This window comes from Schistocerca cancellata, chromosome 3 (assembly GCF_023864275.1).
Source record: "Schistocerca cancellata isolate TAMUIC-IGC-003103 chromosome 3, iqSchCanc2.1, whole genome shotgun sequence".
Classification (NCBI taxonomy): domain Eukaryota; kingdom Metazoa; phylum Arthropoda; class Insecta; order Orthoptera; family Acrididae; genus Schistocerca; species Schistocerca cancellata.
Genome location: NC_064628.1, coordinates 675,332,500 through 675,354,321, shown reverse-complemented (window position 1 = coordinate 675,354,321; position 21,822 = coordinate 675,332,500). Strand labels below are relative to the sequence as shown.

General features: G+C 43.5%; 1 protein-coding gene across 1 annotated transcript in view; it reads right to left on the bottom strand.

Moving 5' to 3' along the window:
- The window catches only part of LOC126176497 (uncharacterized), a 686,449-nt gene that overhangs the window by 217,754 nt on the left and 446,873 nt on the right, over window positions 1–21,822 (bottom strand). The window lies entirely within an intron of this gene.

Sequence of the window (21,822 nt, the reverse complement as noted above, 5' to 3'; positions counted from 1 at the left end):
CGAGGCACCTCAGTACGATGGTTGCCCAGAAAGTATTGCACCGCAATTTTTTTCTCAGCCGAGAACAATGCTACGAATACGAAACGTTACCTATGTATTGTTTGAAGTCACCTTAGTGAGAGCGCCAAGTTTCCGTCATTTCCGACAGACAGCGTAGCTGCAGGACAGTTTCAAAATGGCGTCTGCAAGTGATGTACGATACATGCCACGTGACGACACTGAATTTCTCACTGTGGAGAAAGAAACTGTGGGGAATATTCACAAACGCTTGTGCAAAGTCTATGGAGCATCTGCTGTCGATAGAAGTACAGTTAGTCACTGGGCACGGAGGATGAGGTCATCAGAAGGCAGTTCGGCGGAGCTCCACGATATGCACCAGTCGGGGAGACCATCCACGGCCTTCGCAACTGACGCACCTGGCCTAGTCCCCTCCGACTTCCACTTGTTTGGGCCACTAACGTGTGCCATTCGTGGAAGACATTTTGAGGAAGATGAGGAGGTGATTCTGACAGTGAAGCACTGGCTCTGCCACTAGGACAAGAATTGCTACCGACAGGGCATAGCCGGCCGCTGCGGCCGCAGGTTCGAATCCTGCCTCGGGCATGGATGTGTGTGGTGTCCTTAGGTTAGATAGGCTTAATTAGGTCTAAGTTGTAGGCGACTGATGACCTCAGATGTTAAGTCCCACAGTGCTTAGAGACATTTGAACCATTTGAACAGGGCATACACGCCCATGCTTCGCGCTGGAGGAAGGTCATAGAACGGGAAGGAGATAACGTGGAAAAATAGGGCGTGTAGATAAAACACCATTCTTTCGTGTGTGTAATCCTCCTCATCTTCAATAAAGAACTGTTGAAGGAAAAAATGCAGTGCATTACCTTCTGGACAATCATCGTACATCAGATCACCTGATTATACACTGAAGCGCCAAAGAAACTCGTATATGCACGCGAATTCAAGTACAGAGGTATGTAAACAGCCAGAATACGGCGCTGCGCTCGGCAAAGCCTATATAAGACAACAAGGGTCTGGCGCCGTTGTTAGATCAGTTACTGCTGCTACAATGGCAGGTTATCAAGATTTAAGCGAATTTGAACGTGGTGTTATAGTCGGCGCACAAGCGATGGGAGATAGCATCTCCGAGGTAGCGATGAAGTGGGGATTTTCCCGTACGACCATTTCAGGAGAGCACCGTGAATATCAGGAATCCGGTAAAACATCAGATCTCCGACATCGCTGAGGCCGGAAAAAGGTTCTGAAAGAACGGGACCAACGACGACAGATGTGACAGAAGTGCAACCCTTCTGCAAGTTGCTGCAGTTTTCAATGTTGGGCCGTCAACAATAGTCAGCGCGCGAACCATTCAACGAAACGTCATCGATATGGGATTTCAGAGCCCAAGGCCCATCCTGTACCCTTGATGACTGCATGACACAAAGCTTTACGCCTCACTTGGGCCCGTCAACACCGACATTGCACTGTTTATGACTGGAACCATACTGCCTGGTCGAACGAGTCTCGTTCAGAATTGTATCGACCGGATGATCGTGTATAGGTACGGAGACAACCAAATGAATGCATGGACCCTGCATGTCAGCAGGGGCCTGTTCAAGCTGGTGGAGGCTCTGTAATGGTGAGAGGCGTGTGCAGTTGGAGTGATCTGGTACCCCTGATACGTGTAGATACGTACGTAAGCATCCTGTCTGATCAGCTGCTTCCATAGATGTCCATTGTGTATTTCGACGGACTTTGACAATTCTAGCAGAACAATTCGACGCCCCACACGTCCATTATTGCTACAGAGTGGCTCCAGAAACACTCTTCAGAGTTTAAACACTTCCGCTGGCCACCAAACTCTCCAGACATGAACATTATTGAGCAAATCTGGGATGCCTTGCAACGTGCTGCTCATAAGAGATCTCGATCCCATCGTATTCTTCCGAATTTATGGACAGCCCTGCAGGATTCATGGTGTCTGTTCCCTTCAGCACTACTTCAGACATTAGTCGAGTCCACGCCACGTCGTGTTGCGGCACTTCTACGTGCTCGCAGGGGCCCTGCACGATATTAGTCAGGTGTACCAGTTTCTTAGACTCTTCAGTGTAGTACCTTTCTTGCTCGATGCCAACAATATCGAGCGTGATACTCTTTCACGAGAAAAGCCAAGGCAACCAAAGAGCTTATATGTAGACCACAGTACAAAAACCGCTTAGGAATAGAAGCAGATCAGAGGACTGGGATGAAACATTGATTGGCTACGAAAACTTCAATGAACTACGCATTCAAAAATGACAGCTATTAAGAACTCCTCAAACATAGTTTCCCAATAATCTGTCTACCGTCGAACATTTTTTGCTGTATTACTACAGGTGATTTCACTTCTCTTTTAATGTCGTTTGCGTGCTTGCTAATGCTGTGGTTTTGAATCTAACAGTGACGAACTGTATGTGCAAAACTAAGAACAAAAAAGGAGAAGTGCTAGAAACCACGAGATGTAAAAATTTGTGTATGCTAAAATAACAAGCTACACAATGGCCAAGTGTGACATGTTTGAAAGAACTTCAAACTGTGCAAACTGAACCAAACACTAGTGGTGCTCGATTCAGAATGAACGATAATGATATGTAAGCTACTTGAATCTAAGAATTTTTAGCATATCGCAGACCCGTCAGCAACTGTGAATGACTAATAATTTGAAGGATCAGCCTGAGTTGCGCAAATTTTCTGGTCTTTACCAGGTTTCAGCTAAATTAATCTAGCCTTCTTTAGAAGCATAAAATTACTGTAACATGCCAGAATAAGGCACAGTCAACATTAAAATTAAAACCTGTAGTACCGTGGTACCATATCGAATTAAAACTACTTAACTGAAGTCCAGCCCCGGCATCTCTTCACCACGTGGTCGGTTGGCAGCTGCAACTACGTTGGCACTGACTCAGTTAGTAGTTGCCACTGTCAACCGACCACGTGGTGAAGAGATGCCGGGGCTGGACTAAGTAGTTTTAATTCGACATGGTACCACGGTACTATAGGTTTTAATTTTCATGTTGACTGTGCCTTACTCTGGCATGTTATAGTAATTTTATGCTTCTGAAGAAGGCTAGATTAATTTAGCCAAAACCTGGTAAAGACCAGAAAATTTGTGCAACTCAGGCTGATCCTTCAAAATATTACTACTTGAATCTGTTGCGTAGACTCTATTTGAGAGAGAGAGTGACTGTAAAATAAACTATTGGCACGTGCTGTCTCCAGGAAATCCGATTCGCACAAGGTAAGTGAACAGTTTTCGGTATATTTACAAATGTGATAATAGCTGCGAGCGACATTACAGCATCAAGCATGACGTTACAAATTTTCATTTGTAATCTTTGCTCCTTTCAAGAAAGTGTGTTTTACGTCCATAAATGCAAGACCACATATAACAGATATCCTTTATTTGCAACTACTCTCATCGTGATTTTTCGATATGACGATCTTCTGGAACACGCATGTGCAACGAACACAGCCATGACGCCAATAAATGATACACTCCATTGGCGGAAATGCAGCCGGACGTTGAAATGTGAACAGCGCGCTAATATAATGTGGGTAGCCGAGGCGAATCTACGACAGCTCACCTGAATATGTTTGGCAGGTATAAAGCTGAAATATCGTTCGTGGTAGTAAATGATGGCCGACCGGAATCACAAATCACCATAGATTGTTCAGCGCACCAGGAAATTTACAATAAATTCCATGTAAAATGGAACATTATTTAAAGCTGTACGAATGCGTCGTGTCTGTTCTTTCAGACATGTCCGAAAGAAAAGATAACAAGCCCTCATACAATTCATTGCTATCGAAGGGCAAGTAATCCACAACCTTTAGTGCGGATTTACATTTACCACCGGGCTCCGGAAATCTAAAATTAGCCAGCAAGGAGGACACGAACGGGTACTGATGATAGGTGGTGCTGGTGGGAATGTGGGTCGGCCGGGGACCGTACCGAGATAGTCCGTGCATTTGCGATGAACATTGTGTCCCGGGGGCGCAGTGCTTAAAGTAACTGCCTAGTAAACCGGATATTCCTGGTTAGAGTCCCAGTCCAGCACACGTTTTCATTCGTTGGCGCTCACTCCGCATAAAGTCTCGATGCAGCTGACATCAATAAATAGTTCCTTCCCTTTCTCCCCTCTCCACCTTCAAGCGCACGCACACGCGCGCGAGCGCACACGTACACGCGAGAATGTATAGCATCTACTGGAGGAAACACAATACTGGCCATTAAAATTGCTACACCACGAAAATGACGAGCTACAGACGCGAAATTTAACCGACAGGAAGAAGATGCTGTGATATGCAAATGATTAGCTTTTCAGAGCATTCACACAAGGTTGGCGCCGGTGGCGACACCTACAACGTGCTGACATGAGGGAAGTTTCCAACCGATTTCTCATACACAAACAGCAGTTGACCGGCCGTTGCCTGGTGAAACGTTGTTGTGATGCCTCGTGTAAGGAGAAGAAATGCGTACCATCACGTTTCCGACTTTGATAAAGGTCAGATTGAAGCCTATCGCGATTGCGGTTTATCGTATCGCGACATTGCTGCTCGCGTTGGTCGACATCCAATAACTGTTAGCAGAATATAGAATCGGTGGGCTGAAGAGGGTAATATGGAACACCGTGCTGGATCCCAACGGCCTCGTATCACTAGCAGTCAAGATGACAAGCATCTCATCCGCATGGCTGTAACGGATCGTGCAGCCACGTCTCGATCCCTGAGTCAACAGATGGGGACGTTTGCAAGTCAACAACAAGCTGCACGAACAGTTCAGCATGGACTATCAGCTCGGAGACCGTGGCTGCAGTTACCCTTGACGCTGCATCACAGACAGGAGCGCCTGCGATGGTGCACTCAACGACGAAGCTGGGTGCACTAATGGCAAAACGACATTTTTTCGGATGAATCCAAGTTCTGTTTAAAGCATCATGATGGTCGCATCCGTGTTTGGCGACATCGCGGTGAACGCACATTGGAAGCGGGTATTGGTCATCGCCATACTGTATCAGCCGGCGTGATGGTATAGGGTGCCATTGGTTACACGTCTCGGTCACCTCTTGTTCGCATTGACGGTACTTTGAACAGTGGACGATACATTTCAGATGTGTTACGGCCCGTGGCTCCGCCCTTCAACCGATCCCTGCGAAACCCTCCAGTTCAACAGGATAATGCAAGACCGCATGTTGCAGGTCCCGCACGGGCCTTTCTGGATACAGAAAATGTTCGACTGCTGCCCTGGCCAGCAATATTCTCCAGATCTTTCACCAATTGAAAACGTCTGGTCAATAGTGGCCGAGCAACTGGCTCGTCACATTACGCCAGTCACTACTCTTGATGAACTGTGGTATCGTGTTGAAGCTGCATGGGCAGCTGTACCTGTACACGCCATCCAAGCTCTGTTTGACTCAATCCCCAGGCGTATCAAGGCCGTCATTACGGCCAGAGGTGTTCTGGGTACTGATTTCTCAGTATCTATGCACCCAAATTGCGTGAAAATGTAATCACATGTCAGTTCTAGTATGATCTATTTGTCCAATGAATACCCGTTTATCATCTGCATTTCTTCTTGGTGTAACAATTTTAATGGTCAGTAGTGTAGAGATATCTGAAGCTATCAGTTGGCTTTACTACCGCAAGGAAACGATCAGAATTCCAATCCCGATCTGGCAGACAAATTAAGTCCGTATGGTACGTCAAGTAGAAGAATATTCCTGTCTGTAGACGCCGAAGAGAATTAATGCAAAAGGTAGTTATTTGAAAGACCATTAAATTGATAGGCAGATTAATGAACAACTTTTTGGTCCATCATAGTCTGCGAGTGAAGTGGAAATTAAGTATTGTTTCTATGCAATGGGAACGCGAGCAAACAAAAGGACAGTAATTTTAGGAAAGCGGGCTGCGTCGCTCTGTTTACACCTATCCTGTGTGTTGGGCCATTGTTTGCCCCATTCTCGTTGCGGCTCTTTCCGGCACCGGTAATTACTACTTTTAATGGCCCCACAAAAGGATAATTGTAGTTATCTACACACGTTCATCCGGTATCCGCGCAGAGCAATGTAGGCGTAACAAATTTTTCTACGTATTGATTTATGTCGGTTTCTCACCTATGTTTTTAAGGGCTCCTCTCCGTAATAAACGCTAGGGAAAGTTCAATTTATCCGTATCACTAGGGAAGCTGCACCTGGAACTCTTCTTTGATCTATTGTGTTTCCGTTTTACAAGTGCTTGATATTTACGTCCTATCAAATATTAAGCAAGATAGTCAGATAACTAAAGCAGAATTTTTACTAATAGGATGGATTGGAAGATACTGTTGGCAGAATTGAACAAAACTAGAATACAATGGAAAGATACAAGACATTCTCCATTTACATACAAAACAGAGTTACGATAATATATATTAACAGAATTAAGGAACGGACGAGAACAAGAAACGGAGTTAAACGTTATCGTCCCTTCACTCCTTAGCCAACGAAGCGGAATTATATCTAAGGTTTTCTGGCCATCACGAAACACTGCACCTGCGGGGCATTCGCCATTTACTTGTGAAGAAATAGCGGAAGGAGAGTTTCACACGGAGGGGTGGGGGTGGGGGGGGGGGGGAAGGCCCCACGCGAGCAGCTCCACAATTCTTCGGCAAATTAAGGCCAGTGAGGCAGTAAAATGGTTCAAATGGCTCTGAGCACTATGGGACTCAACTGCTGTGGTCATCAGTCCCCTAGAACTTAGAACTACTTAAACCTAACTAACCTAAGGACATCACACACATCCATGCCCGAGGCAGGATTCGAACCTGCGACCGTAAGGTCGTGCGGTTCCAGACTGTAGCGCCTTTAACCGCTCGGCCACTTCGGCCGGCAGTGAGGCAGTAGTCGGGGCATAAGCCCGCCTGGGCAAGAATGCAGAAGAGAATTGGCGCGACCCATTTGTATGTCCCAAATAATACATAAAATACTCAACCAAGTTGAATCGACTTTGATTGGAACCGTTCCCTTAGCGTATAAAGGTCCATTGTCTTAACTGCGCCCTCCGGTTTTAATTTTACAATTATATAGAAGTAATGTCCCATTTCGTTCTGAAAATACGATACGTGTCGATCCCATAGATACCTGGACACACACATCAGCTTTCCAAAGACGACAGATTTCAGTCCGCTGACAGTGGTTCTAACCCCTGTTCAAAGGAGTACTGACGTGTTACAGAACAAGGCCAAGCAAAACGAGCGTGGTTAGCGTTGTTACGGTTTTGTTCCCTATAACTTTAGGGATATGTTCTTAATGTATTAAAAGGTTGACTGGCTCTCCCAGGTTTCTTTTGGAAGTGGTCAGTCAGTCACACTTCTCTGTGCTGTTGTTTCTGTAAGCCTGTCGTTTTCTTTGTGTTTTAATCCCAGCTTTAGCGACTTTCACCCTTTCTCAGTTGTTTTACGATGTGTGAGATAGTGTGTGGGTGGGAGTGGATGTCATTCTGTAGTTTTACTCCTCAAGGTATGACAACATTTTGAGCCCTTTTATACTCATTCGGTTCTTTCAATATTTATAAGGACGCTGATAACCTCTCCAATAAGCGCGCGCGCACGCACACGCAACGAATCAGAAATAGCAAATGTCTAATGAGTTTACTCTTATTTAATTTTCTGGTAGCAAACCTCTGATGATGTAAATTATTTTTATTAAACGCCCGGAACTTCTGTCTTTCCAAGGACCAACTCAAAGAGGAGCCGCAAAAGATCGCACCGTTAAAGTAATTTTAGAATATAGTGTTATTTGTGACAAGTGGTCATGCTTCAAGCCTGTAAATTACGTCAAAAAATATAAATTCATGTGGCTGTGTTATGTAGATTAAAATATTGCTACGTAAATCCCGAGCGGTATAGCGCAACCATTAAGACATTCGAGACACGTGGGTTTCAAGTCAGTCACTCGGGTGAAATTTCCTGTGGTTTCCCTAAATCAATGAAGGCGAATATCGGTCCCTCACAGACTACTGTCAAATGCTCTGTATATCTGAAAGACTGTTTCTTTGATTTATTAGGCTATTAACCTAGGTCTAGTTAAATAAATTGTGCTATGAAAATCCTAAGACCAAAGAGAAGTTTTAGAAGCCTGAAGCGTTGTGTTAATAAGCTCATGCGCCCGCCCATCTTCATTAGCACGACTGACTGCAGCATTTCTTGTACACCACAATCACGGTGTCGAGCTCAGACACGTGGCCTGTGTCTACTTCGCTGCACGGACGGGGAGCAGAAACAGTATCGAATTTCGAGTATCCAATTAACCTCATTGAAGCGAGCGGTGCGATTACGAAGCGAGCTCTCAGAAGCTGAAGACGTGGGAGGTACAGTCGCAGGGGTTGGCCACAAGAGCAGCGACCACCCACAGAACGAGCAGCCGTCCATCACGTGTGGCCGCGGCTTAGGGCGGAGGCGCGCCGTGTCACGTGACGTCACTAGAGTACGAGTGTCGGCCCTTGAGCCGGCGCATGAGAGGACATCTCTGTGTGGCCTCTGGGGGAGCGAGCCTGCTCGTCGTGGTCTAGCCTCCCCTGTCAGCCCGTCCCACAGAGCGCAATACAGCTGAGACCGACCCTGTCTTCACAACTGCTACAGGGATCTCCATCTACATGCATACTCCGTGAGCCACTATTCAGCGCGTAGCAGAGGCTGCACAGTACCTCGATTTCCGTTCATTCCAGTCACATACTGAACGAGAGAGCAATGACTAAACGCCTCTGTAGATGCCCAAATCTGTTATCTTACTCTCACGATCCCTACACGAGAGACACGTTGGTGGCAGTGGAGTAGTCGCACAGACTTCCCCAAACGTAGGTGCTCTAAATTTACACAATAGGATTTCGTGAGAACTACGTCTCCTTTCTTTCACGACATTTCATTTCAGTTCCTCGGGGATCTTCGCTAGACTTTCGTATGCACTCGACCAATTTGTTACGACTCTAGCAGCGCATCTCCAGTTTGTTCGATGTTACCTGTCATACCCGCTGCTGCTAGTGCTACGGGCCGTCATTAATCTTCCTGGATGTCACGAAAGAGAGAAATTATTCAGCATTCTACAGAGTTGGTAGCTAAAGCACCATCTCCATCTTGAATCTAATACTCAAAACAAGTACTGTGGAAAACTTTCTGAGCAGCTAGAGAAGATCTTGCACATCTCTACGAGAATCAGAGAGGAGAAATAGAACTCTAAGTAACACATGTTAGATATAGAAGAAAAATTTCAGATGACATATATAGAATACAAAGACACAAATACAGACATTAGACCACTCTTGCATAGACCGCCAAATAACCAACAAGTCGAAACAACAATAAAAACTATCAACACAATCATACACAACAAAATAAATGAAAATACAACTATGGAAGAGTTACAACTACTGGTTTATGTACGAGCACTCACTACACTTAATATACACACTAGGCAGAGATCAGAACCAACCAACACACAGAAGAAACCCACAAAACCGGCATGGCAACACAGGCTACAGATCAGAATAGAAAAACTGAGAAAAGACATCGGACAGCTGACACAACTGATAAGAAATGATATGTCAGAAAAAAAAAACGAAAAAGGTTAGGTAAAATCTCACAACAAGAAGCGATAGAGCAATTAGATGAAAAGAAACAGAAATTACAACCATTAGCCAAACGACTTAGAAGATACAAAAGAAGTGAAAATAGAAGGAAACAAAACCAAACATTCAACACAAAACAAAAGAAATTTTACCAGACAATAGATAACACACACATTAAAATAGACAATCCACCAAACATAACAGACATGGAACACTTCCGGAGCAACATATGGTCAAACCCGGTACAACATAACAGGCATGCACGGTGGATACAAGCAGAAACAGATACATACAAGATGATACCACAAATGCCTGAAGTGATAATTTTGCAACATGAAGTCACCCAAGCAATTAATTCTACTCACAATTGGAAGGCCCCTGGAAAAGATAAAATAGCAAATTTCTGGCTACAGAAGCTCACCTCAACACATTCACATCTAACTAAATTATTTAACAGTTACATTGCAGACCCATACACATTCCCTGATACACTTACACATGGAATAACTTATCTGAAACCTAAAGATCAAGCAGACACAGCAAACCCAGCTAAATATCGCCCCATAACATGCCTACCAACAATATACAAAATATTAACTTCAGTCATTACACAGAAATTAATGACACATACAACACAGAACAAAATTATAAATGAAGAACAAAAAGGCTGCTGCAAAGGAGCATGAGGATGTAAAGAGCAACTGATAATAGATACAGAGGTGACATATCAAGCTAAAACTAAACAAAGGTCGCTCCACTATGCATACATTGATTATCAAAAAGCTTTTGTAGTGTACCCCACTCATGGTTCCACAGATATTGGAAATATACGAAGTAGATCCTAAATTGATACAGTTCCTAAACGTAGTAATGAAAAATTGGAAAACCACACTTAATATCCAAACAAATTCAAATAATATCACATCACAGCCAATACAGATTAAGCGTGGAATATACCAAGGAGACTCATTAAGTCCTTTCTGGTTCTGCCTTGCTCTGAACCCACTATCCAACATGCTAAATAATACAAATTATGGATATAATATTACTGGAACATACCCACACAAAATCACACATTTGCTATACATGGATGATCTAAAACTACTGGCAGCAACAAATCAACAACTCACCCAATTACTAAAGATAACAGAAGTATTCAGCAATGATATATTTATGGCTTTTGGAACAGACAAATGTAAGAAAAATAGCATAGTCAAGGGAAAACACACTAAACAAGAAGATTACATTTTGAATAACCACAGTGACTCCATAGAAGCGATGGAAAAAACAGATGCCTATAAATATCTAGGATACAGACAAAAAATAGGAATAGATAATACAAATATTAAAGAAGAACTAAAAGAAAAACATAGACAAAGACTAACAAAAATACTGAAAACAGAATTGACAGCAAGAAACTAGACAAAAGCTATAAATACTTACGCTATACCAATATTGACCTACTCATCTGGAGTAGTGAAATGGAGTAACACAGGTCTAGAAGCACTCAATACACTTACACGATCAAAATGCCACAAATATAGAATACATCACATACATTCAGCAACAGAAAGATTCACATTAAGCAGGAAGGAAGGTGGAAGGGGATTTACCGACATAAAAAAAACTACATTATGGACAGGTAGACAATTTAAGAAAATTCTTTCTAGAACGAGTAGAAACTAGCAAAATACACAAAGCAATCACTCATATAAATACATCGGCTACACCACTGCAATTTCATAACCACTTCTGCAACCCTTTAGATCACATAACATCAACAGATACAAAGAAAGTAAATTGGAAAAAGAAAACACTACATGGCAAGCATCCGTATCATCTAACACAGCAACACATCGATCAAGACGCATCCAACGCATGGCTAAGAAAGGGCAATATATACAGTGAGACGGAAGGATTTATGATTGCAATACAGGATCAAACAATAAACACCAGATATTACAGCAAGCATATTATTAACAATCCCAATACCACAACAGATAAATGCAGACTTTGCAACCAACAAATAGAAACAGTAGATCACATCACAAGCGGGTGTACAATACTAGCAAACACAGAATACCCCAGAAGACATGACAATGTAGCAAAAATAATACAGCAACAACTTGCCATACAACATAAACTAATAAAACAACATGTTCCAACATACAAGTACGCACCACAAAATGTACTGGAGAATGATGAATACAAATTATACTGGAACAGAACCATTATAACAGATAAAACACCACCACATAACAAACCTGACATCATATTCACCAATAAAAAGAAGAAATCAACACAACTAATCGAAATATCCATACCCAATACAACAAATATACAGAAGAAAACAGGAGACAACATTGAAAAATACATCCAACTAGCTGAGGAAGTCAAGGACATGTGGGATCAGGATAAAGTTGACATTATACCAATTATACTATCAACTATAAGAGTCATACCACACAATATCCACCAGTACATCAACGCAATACAGCTACATCCAAACATATATATACACCTACAAAAATCTGTAATTATTGATACATGTTCAATTACCCGAAAGTTCCTAAATGCAATGTAACATAAACCATACAGTTAAAAGGAAGTCACGCTTGATCAAGGTCCGCGTCACTTTCCATTTTTGACCAGACCTAAGGTCTGAGAAAGGAAAGAAGATAATAATAATAATCAGCATCATCATAATCATCTACATCCACATTCCGTAAGTCAAGCCACAGTGTGTACTGTGTAGTGATTCGTACTTCACACACTAATATCATTTGTACCGCTCCCAACCGCCTTTCCTGCCCCCCCCCCCCCCCCCAATCACCTGAGACATTTGCAAATGGTACCCGGGAAGAACAATAGTCCAAAAGCTTCCGAATGAGCTCTAACTTCCCGATTTTAAATTCAGGATTCTTTCGCGAGACACTTGTGGAAGAAAGTAGTGTGCCGTTCGACTCTTCTAGAGATGTACGGGTGGTGAACAAAAATACGGGAACACAAAAATGACAACACGTTACAATCCATAACGCAGAGTAGAAAAACCGCTGGCATTCAAAACAGCTTCCAATCGTCTCACATTGGATAAATACAGGTCATGTACGGTTTTCAAGGGAAGCTTATACCACTGTTACTGCAAAATATTCGCAAGTTTAGGTAAGGATGACGGAGGAGGATAGTGTTCACGCACCCTTCTCGCCAAAGCAGACCAGAACAGCTCAATAATATTGAGATGTGGTGACTGTGTTGGCCATGGGAGATGCGACAATTCGTCCTCATGCCCGCAAAACCAGTCCTGTCGTCTTGGAACAGAGCATCACCGTTGGTGAACAAACATTATAACATGGGGTGGATCTCATCGGCCAATATAGTCACACAATCTCTGGAAGTAACGGGACTTTGCAGAGTAGCACTGGATCCCATGGAATACCACGATATGACTGCCCAAACCGTCATCGAACCCCTGGCATGTTTCACTCGTGGCATGTCAACTCGGCCAGATGACGGAAACAGAGTGAACCAAGACTAATCCGACCAAATTGCTTTCTTTCACTACTCCATAGCCCAGGTTCAATGGCTTTCGCATCACGTTTTCCTCTTACGGGCATTTGCGTCACTCACTAGTGGTTTTCGAATTCCAGCTCGCCCTGCAGCTCCAGACTTAAGGAGCTACCTTTGTCTTATTTTGGTGCTGACAGGGTTTGCGAGTGCGACATTCAGTTCTGCAGTGACTTTTGTAGTTGTCGACCTGTTATTTTTCCTCACAATCCTTTTCAATGGTTCAAATGGCTCTGAGCACTATGGGACTTAACTTCTGAGGTCATCACTCCCCTAGAACTTAGAACTACTTAAATTTAACTAACCTAAGGACATCACACTTATCCATGCCCGAGGCAGGATTCGAACCTGCGACCGTAGCGGTCGCGCGGTTCCAGACTGTAGCGCCTAGAACCGCTCGGCCACTTCGGCCGGTTAATCCTTTTCAATGACTGTCCGTCACGATCACTTAACACGCACTATCGTCCGCCTAATGACTTAGCGGATGATGTTCTTCCGCTTCCCCTGTATGTGGTACAATTCTCCGTTACAGTGTCTCATGAAACGCCGAACAGTTCGGTTATCTTGGTTACGGAAACACTCACCATACGAGCACCAACAATTTGCTCACGTTCGGATTCATTAAACTCCTACATAATCGACTCACAACTACACAAAGCACTTTTCCGACCATGATTGACACTTGCAACGTACTAAGGGCGATGTACAAGTGCCGTTCTGGTCAAATAGAACAGTGGCACCTGCAGGCTTGGCTAGCATATGCCTTTATGTTCAAGGGTGCATTTCTTGTGACCTTTCCATATTTCTGTCGGGCCCCATACACTCGCCGAATTTTAACGGTAAATCTCTCGTGATGCACAGAACCTCCCTTGTAGCAGAAGGACAAGATAATTTTTTTAACAAATCTTTCGGCGAGTTTGAAGTTTCTGTTGATAGACGAAATGGTTATAGATTTTTACTTACACCTCTACACTTATTTTAGATCTGCATAAAGAATGCGTTTTCGTCCCCGTGAAATGTTACGCCACCTAATGCCTAGTGTGGCACTAAGTGTGGGAACCACAATTAAGGTGCGCATGGACCGAAGTTTTATTAAACGATAATACATTATTTGACTGTATTATACTTCTATGATAACTGTGACCCTGAATAAGGGAATGTGTGAAATTATTCACGTGAGTACCAAAAGAAATCTAAATTTCCATTACGCGGTAAGTCTCACACAAATCTGAAGGCTGTAAATTCAACAAAATACTTAGGGATTACAATTACAAATAACCTAATTTGGAACGGTCTCATAGATAATATGGTGGGTAGAGCAAACCAAAGACTGCGATTCATTGGCAGACCACTTAGAAGGTGCAACAGGTCTACTAAAGAGACTGCTTACACCACGCTTGTCCGTCCTATTCTGGAGTATTGCTGTGCCGCGTGGGGTTGGGGTTGTTTGAGGGAAGAGACCAAACTGCGAGGTCATCGGTCTCATCGGATTAGGGAGGGATGGGGAAGGAAATCGGCCGTGCCCTTTCAAAGCAACCATCCCGGCATTTGCATGGAGCGATTTAGGGAAATCACGGAAAACTTAAATCAGGATGGCCGCACGCGGGACTGAACCTTCGTCCTCCTGAATGCGAGTCCAGTGTGCTAACCACTGCGTGCTGTGCGGTGTGGGATCGGCATCAGGTGGGACTGACGGATGACATCGAAAAAGTACAAAGAAGGGCAGCTCGTTTTGTATTATCGCGAAATAGGGGAGATAGCGTCACAGACATGATACGTGAATTGGAGTGGAAATCATTAAAACAAAGGCGTTTTTCGTTGCGACGGGATCTTCTCATGAAATTTCCATCGCCAGTTTTCTCTTCCGATTGCGAAAACATTCTGTTGTCACCTACATAGGGAGAAATGATCATCACGATAAAATAAATCAGGGCTCGCGCAGAAAAATTTAAGTGCTAGTTTTTCCCGCGTGCTGTTCGAGAATGGAACTATAGAGAGACAGCTTGAAGGTGGTTCATTGAACCCTCTGCCAGGCACTTTATTGTGAATAGCAGAGTAATCACGTAGATTTAGTAGATGTAGATGTGGAAATAGAACACCGAGTCTTCAGGTTCATATGAGAGAGAGAATATACTTGGACGGCCTCCTCTTCGAGATGAGGAATTTGGGGGTTCCATCCATCTTCAAACGCCTAACTGCAATATTTCGCTGCTTTTAACACAGCTGTATGAACTGGACTGCCCTCGAGTGACCTCCAGACATTTTGCTCCTCTCGGATCTGCTGCGGAGAATGCAAGTTTATTTTGACAATAGTAGATCTTCACCGAGGAGGTCATCCCGGAAGTAATTTTCCTCCTTTCCACAGCCAAAGGTCGCACGAATCAGACCGCTTGCAACAAGGAAGGGTACCTGGACGAAGCGGCAGGCACTCCTTCTCGGCTTTGATATACAGCCCCTGTCACCAGCTGCGGAGCTTTCCCTGTAACGCGCTGAACCGGCGAATGCAAAGGGCTGCGCGAGATAACGACGAGATTTCGCATGCAGGAGCTGTTGTACAAGCGCCGACACGGAGCACTGGGGGCCGGCTGGCTACCGTTCTAAATCACCAGCAGCGGAGAACCGCTCGGTTGTTCAGCGGCGACCCGGACGGTCGCGCCTTCTTGCAGGCCATGGACCAGCACGACGCTGTGTACCCAGAGCACAGTGGTCGCAGTAACGAATACCAGCCTCTTCCTAGTTCACCATCTGATTGTATAGAGCAGCGGTTTCCAACGTTTCTGAGACCGTTAACCCTGAACGAGATTCTATCTACATCCGCATATACTTTTTTTTTTTTACTCCGCAGGCTACTGTACAGTGCACGGGGTTGTTTGGTTGGTGCCAGTATTACGGATGTACTGCCCTATTCCATTCGCGCATTGACTGTGTGAAAAATGACTGTTTACATGACTTTACGCACCTTTTAGTCTGATTTAACCCTTAATTGGTATCTTACTTCTGTGAGACGGACACCGAACTATCCGGTGAACATACCATCTCCCCTCCCCCCACCGCCATCCCGCTCTCTTTGCGTCTTTTAGTTTTTTTCCTCCGTGCACCTTTAAGTTATAGTGCTCGTTTCTTGCAGTGAATATGTGGTACCGATCGCATTATTTGATCTACAGCGAATACAGAGTAAAGTCGCCGTGGTGTTTCGCAGACTTATGATATCAGTAGCGTGATTATAATTCATTTAGACGCTTTTATCGATATTCCGTTTTACTGCGGTAATTCTGGTGTTACGTCTTGTGGTTATTACTGACAATGTCTCGTAATTCAAATGGCTCTCAGCACTATGGGACTTAACATCTGAGGTCATCAGTCCTCTAGAACTGGAAACTACTTAAACCTAACTAACCTAAAGACATCACACACATCCATGCCCGATGCAGGATTCGAACCTGCGACCGTAACGTCGCGCGGTTCCAGACTGTAGCGCCTAGAACCGCTCGGCCACCCAGGCTGGCGTCTCGTAATTACTTTGCACAATATGTAGCCTCTACGAAGTCGATCTCATCATTCAAAACAGACTGGTAATTCTCAACGAGTTCCGAGAGTAAATGAACCAAAATTCGAAATGCATTTCGAAGGAATAATTGATGAAATTTGGGACGACTGATATTGTTCCAGATTACAAGACAGAAAAGTGATTACATAAATTCAAAATAGGAAGTGAATGAAGGTGTGGTTATGATGGAACGGAGGATGATGAGTAAAAAACAGTTATATTGCTGTGATTTCTACTTTGATAGTAGGGGGAAGTTGCTTCAAACAGAGAAAAGCACAACCACCAACTAATGTCAGAAAAAGACAATGTAACATAGTATTGCAGATTCCTGGTCTTCGACTTAGGACTAACGCCTTGGGTAGGAACCCAGATGCAGAACAACTACAGGGTCTACTTTTCACACATAACATTTTAGATGAGATTCTGCAGTGATCGAAGGATAAAATCAGTAAAATAATACTAGTCAAAAACGATCTATCTTTTCTACATGATGTTGTTGTTCTTGAACTGAAAGATTTTGCAGCCTTACATGTATTCACAGCAATCGCCAAATCTGGTAATGAATCCATTGATATCCTTTTCTCAGTGGATGGTACTGGACGTATTATTTTTCACAGTATAATATATAAACAATTTGTTGTTCATATCGGCAGCTCTTCAACTTGAGGTCCCTCATGACTGGGCAGAAACGAAAAAAAGAAGATGCGACTGACGCAGTTTCAAACATTTTTAAGGGATTTATCGGTAACTGTCACTAATGTTGTTCCAGAGGCTGTACTATGTGTATTGATGAAATCCTTGCAGATTCTGTATGTAGCTGCTAAGAAAACCGGCGAAATATGCATTAAAGACTATGTATGACAGACACCAGGACCCAGTACTTTTATAACGTCTGTGCAGCGTACTCTGAATATTTTGAAATATAGCATCAAAATGAGAATTAATTCTTGAAATTTTCAGCAATTGTAATTTTGTTTCTATTTCTGATTCTATTCTTGTTCGTTTAAGAAAGACTGGCACAGCATGGGATAAATCACTAAAAGTTTTATTTCTATGTCTTCGAGAAACATAAGCAACTCAGTTTTTTGGAACATCACTTGCGTGTTTTCACTATTTTCTTCTTGATTATTAATATTCTTTGTGATATTTCGCTTTCATGTTTGGAAACATATGTTGTAGCTAATTGAGGTCAATAAACAATAAGTTAAGACGCTACTGTGTAAATCAACTGTCAACCTCCGGAGCTAATAACTATGTTTAATAATTTTATGAGATTAATAGTTACTTATCTAATAAGCGACGAAACCGACAAAGAAACAATATTTTTAAATACTTTAACTTCGAGACTGAATCATAACTGAAAATTTTATTTTACCCCCCCAGCTTGGTCCACCATTCTCATTGCACGCTTCTGTTGGTGACAGAGGGGACTCAGGATGCAGGGTATCCAAACCATTGGGGTCATAGCGGAAAATTTTCCGCCTTACGCAAGACATAACTCATTTAATTTTCTTTTACAGCAGATGGGTAAAAGAACAGATGTATCTTGCATAAGGTGGAATTTTCTCCTATTTTTATCTGGATACAAGGTAATTTTAAAAAATGTTACAACGTCCAAATGATAGTGTGTCATTAACGTAGTATTTTGAGATGAGAAAGCAACGGTAAATCTGGTGCATAAATAAGCGAACACATCCAAGTACGGTTAGATGATGCTACTGAAGATAAATCACTGAAAACATTAACAACCGTAAAATACAGAGGGTTGACCGTTCATAACGATCTACAGTGGAATGGCCGTATAAAGTTACTTTTATGAAAAGCGGATCCCTGGCTGAGGGTAAATGGAAGAACCTTAAGGAAATGAAACTCATCCACAAAAGAAATGGCTCACAGTACAATAATTCGACTGTTTCTTGAGTAGCGCGTGTCAGTCAATGACTTACCAGCAGCGCGTGTACCGGCGGGTTCGTACAGAAATCGCGAGACCGTTACGGACAGATTTACTGTTAAAAATTCTTGGAGCGTCCGTTCCAAGAACAGCTAAGCAACACAACTCCCACGTATGTCTCGCGAAATGACAACGACGAGAAAATCAAGATACGATCCATATGAACTCTAGACTAACCGGCAGCCGCTCTTCCCACGCAACATTCATGAATATACAAGGAACAGGAACAGAAGGTTTCTTGTTGACTACACAACTGATCGCCGGTACTGAGTATTTCAGGCGGTACGAGGTCTTGAATGAGGAGCAGGTTAGAGAGACACATTTGTAAAGTGTACAGTGGCTTGCATTGTATGCATGGAGATGCATACAGGGTGGTCGGAAATTCCCGTTACAAACTTCTAGGACTTGTAGTGGGGAGTGTGTACATAATATTTTGAACAGGAACCCATGTTCAGAAACGTACCATTTCCGTGCTACAACCATTTGAAAACGTGTTGCTAATGCGACTGGGCGTGATCCACTAAATCACTTGTTTTATAGTTTCACTCTTTAAAAGACAATGAAACTACTCGTGTACTTGTTGAAGGGTTCTCATCAACGTGATGCACTAACGCCTCTTCCAGTTCGGGCTTGTGGGGCCTCCCTGGAGCGCCACAGTCACGCCTGCTGCTGGTGAAGATACTCTTTCTCGAAACCGCTGCGTGACTGTGGCGAAAAGGGTACGCGACGTAATCTGAGGTTGTGGAGAACTATCTGGATAAAGGCGACGAGTAGCTCTTCCATTGCCGTGAGCTTCGCCATTCAGGAAGATCATGTCGGTATTTTCTGCAAACTTGCACTCAACCATGTTGCTGCAACACTGACAGACGCGTGAATGAGCCTCAACCAGGTCAGTGAGGTAGGATATGTCACATGACATCAGCCGATCTGACGTAAGCGCCCATCATTATAACTATGCTGTTGCAAATTTACCTAGCAAACATGTTTTCAAACGGCTGTAGCACGAAAACGGTACATTTCCGGACATGTGTTCCTATTCAAAATATTACGTACTCACTCCCCTCTACAAGTCCTAGAGGTTTGTAACAGGAATTTCCGACCACCCTCTATGTATTATACCTGAAGCCAAAATTACTTAAACATTTTCGTAAACAAAATACGAAAACAACCTGTGCATTTCGTCCTTCCGTTGAGCAAATAGAAATTCATGTTTTCACAAGGTAAAATCGGCAGGTTTTGGCATACGACATTTGAACTGCTTCCTTCTCTCAGAGATTCGGACTATACAATTTTTCCCCCTTCTCCTTAACAACTTTACACTGAGGTGAAAAATGCCATGGGGTACCTCACAATCTCGTGGCAACTCGACGTGCCATGGCCTCAAGAAGTCGTTTGAAGCCCCCTGCAGAAGTATTGAGTGATGCTGCCTCTACAGCCGTCAATAGGAATATTAAAAACGGTAGGAAGATTTTTCTGTTTAGAAAAAGTGACAAAAAGCAGATTTCAGAGTACCTGTTGGCTCAACACAAAAGTTTTGTCTCAAGTACAGATAGTGTTGAGGACCAGTGGACAAGTTCAAAACCGTCGTACATTATGCGTTAGATGAGTATGTGCCAAGCAAGATCGTAAGAGATGGAAAAGAGCCACCGTGGTACAACAACCGAGTTAGAAAACCGCTGCGGAAGCAAAGGGAACTTCACAGCAAACGTAAACATAGCCAAAGCCTTGCAGACAAACAAAAATTACGCGAAGCGAAATGTAGTGTGAGGAGGGCTATGCGAGAGGCGTTCAATGAATTCGAAAGTAAAGTTCTATGTATTAACTTGGCAGAAAATCCTAAGAAATTTTGGTCTTATGTCAAAGCGGTAGGTGGATCAAAACAAAATGTCCAGACACTCTGTGACCAAAATGGTACTGAAACAGAAGATGACAGACTAAAGGCCGAAATACTAAATGTCTTTTTCCAAAGTTGTTTCACAGAGGAAGATTGCACTGTAGTTCCTTCTCTAGATTGTCGCACAGATGACAAAATGGTAGATATCGAAATAGACGACAGAGGGATAGAGAAACAATTAAAATCGCTCAAAACAGGAAAGGCCTCTGGACCTGATGGGATACCAGTTCAATTTTACACAGAGTACGCGAAGGAACTTGCCCCCCTTCTTGCAGCGGTGTACCGTAGGTCTCTAGAAGAGCGTAGCGTTCCAAAGGATTGGAAAAGGGCACAGGTCATCCCCGTTTTCAAGAAGGGACGTCGAACAGATGTGCAGAACTATAGACCTATATCTCTAACGTCGATCAGTTGTAGAATTTTGGAACACGTATTGTGTTCGAGTATAATGACTTTTCTGGAGGCTAGAAATCTACTCTGTAGGAATCAGCATGGGTTTCGAAAAAGACGGTCATGTGAAACCCAGCTCGCGCTATTCGTCCACGAGACTCAGAGGGCCATAGACACGGGTTCACAGGTAGATGCCGTGTTTCTTGACTTCCGCAAGGCGTTCGATACAGTTCCCCACAGTCGTTTAATGAACAAATTAAGAGCATATGGACTATCAGACCAATTGTGTGATTGGATTGAGGAGTTCCTAGATAACAGGACGCAGCATGTCATTCTCAATGGAGAGAAGTCTTCCGAAGTAAGAGTGATTTCAGGTGTGCCGCAGGGGAGTGTCATAGGACCGTTGCTATTCACAATATACACTCCTGGAAATTGAAATAAGAACACCGTGAATTCATTGTCCCAGGAAGGGGAAACTTTATTGACACATTCCTGGGGTCAGATACATCACATGATCACACTGACAGAACCACAGGCACATAGACACAGGCAACAGAGCGTGCACAATGTCGGCACTAGTACAGTGTATATCCACCTTTCGCAGCAATGTAGGCTGCTATTCTCCCATGGAGACGATCGTAGAGATGCTGGATGTAGTCCTGTGGAACGGCTTGCCATGCCATTTCCACCTGGCGCCTCAGTTGGACCAGCGTTCGTGCTGGACGTGCAGACCGCGTGAGACGACGCTTCATCCAGTCCCAAACATGCTCAATGGGGGACAGATCCGGAGATCTTGCTGGCCAGGGTAGTTGACTTACACCTTCTAGAGCACGTTGGGTGGCACGG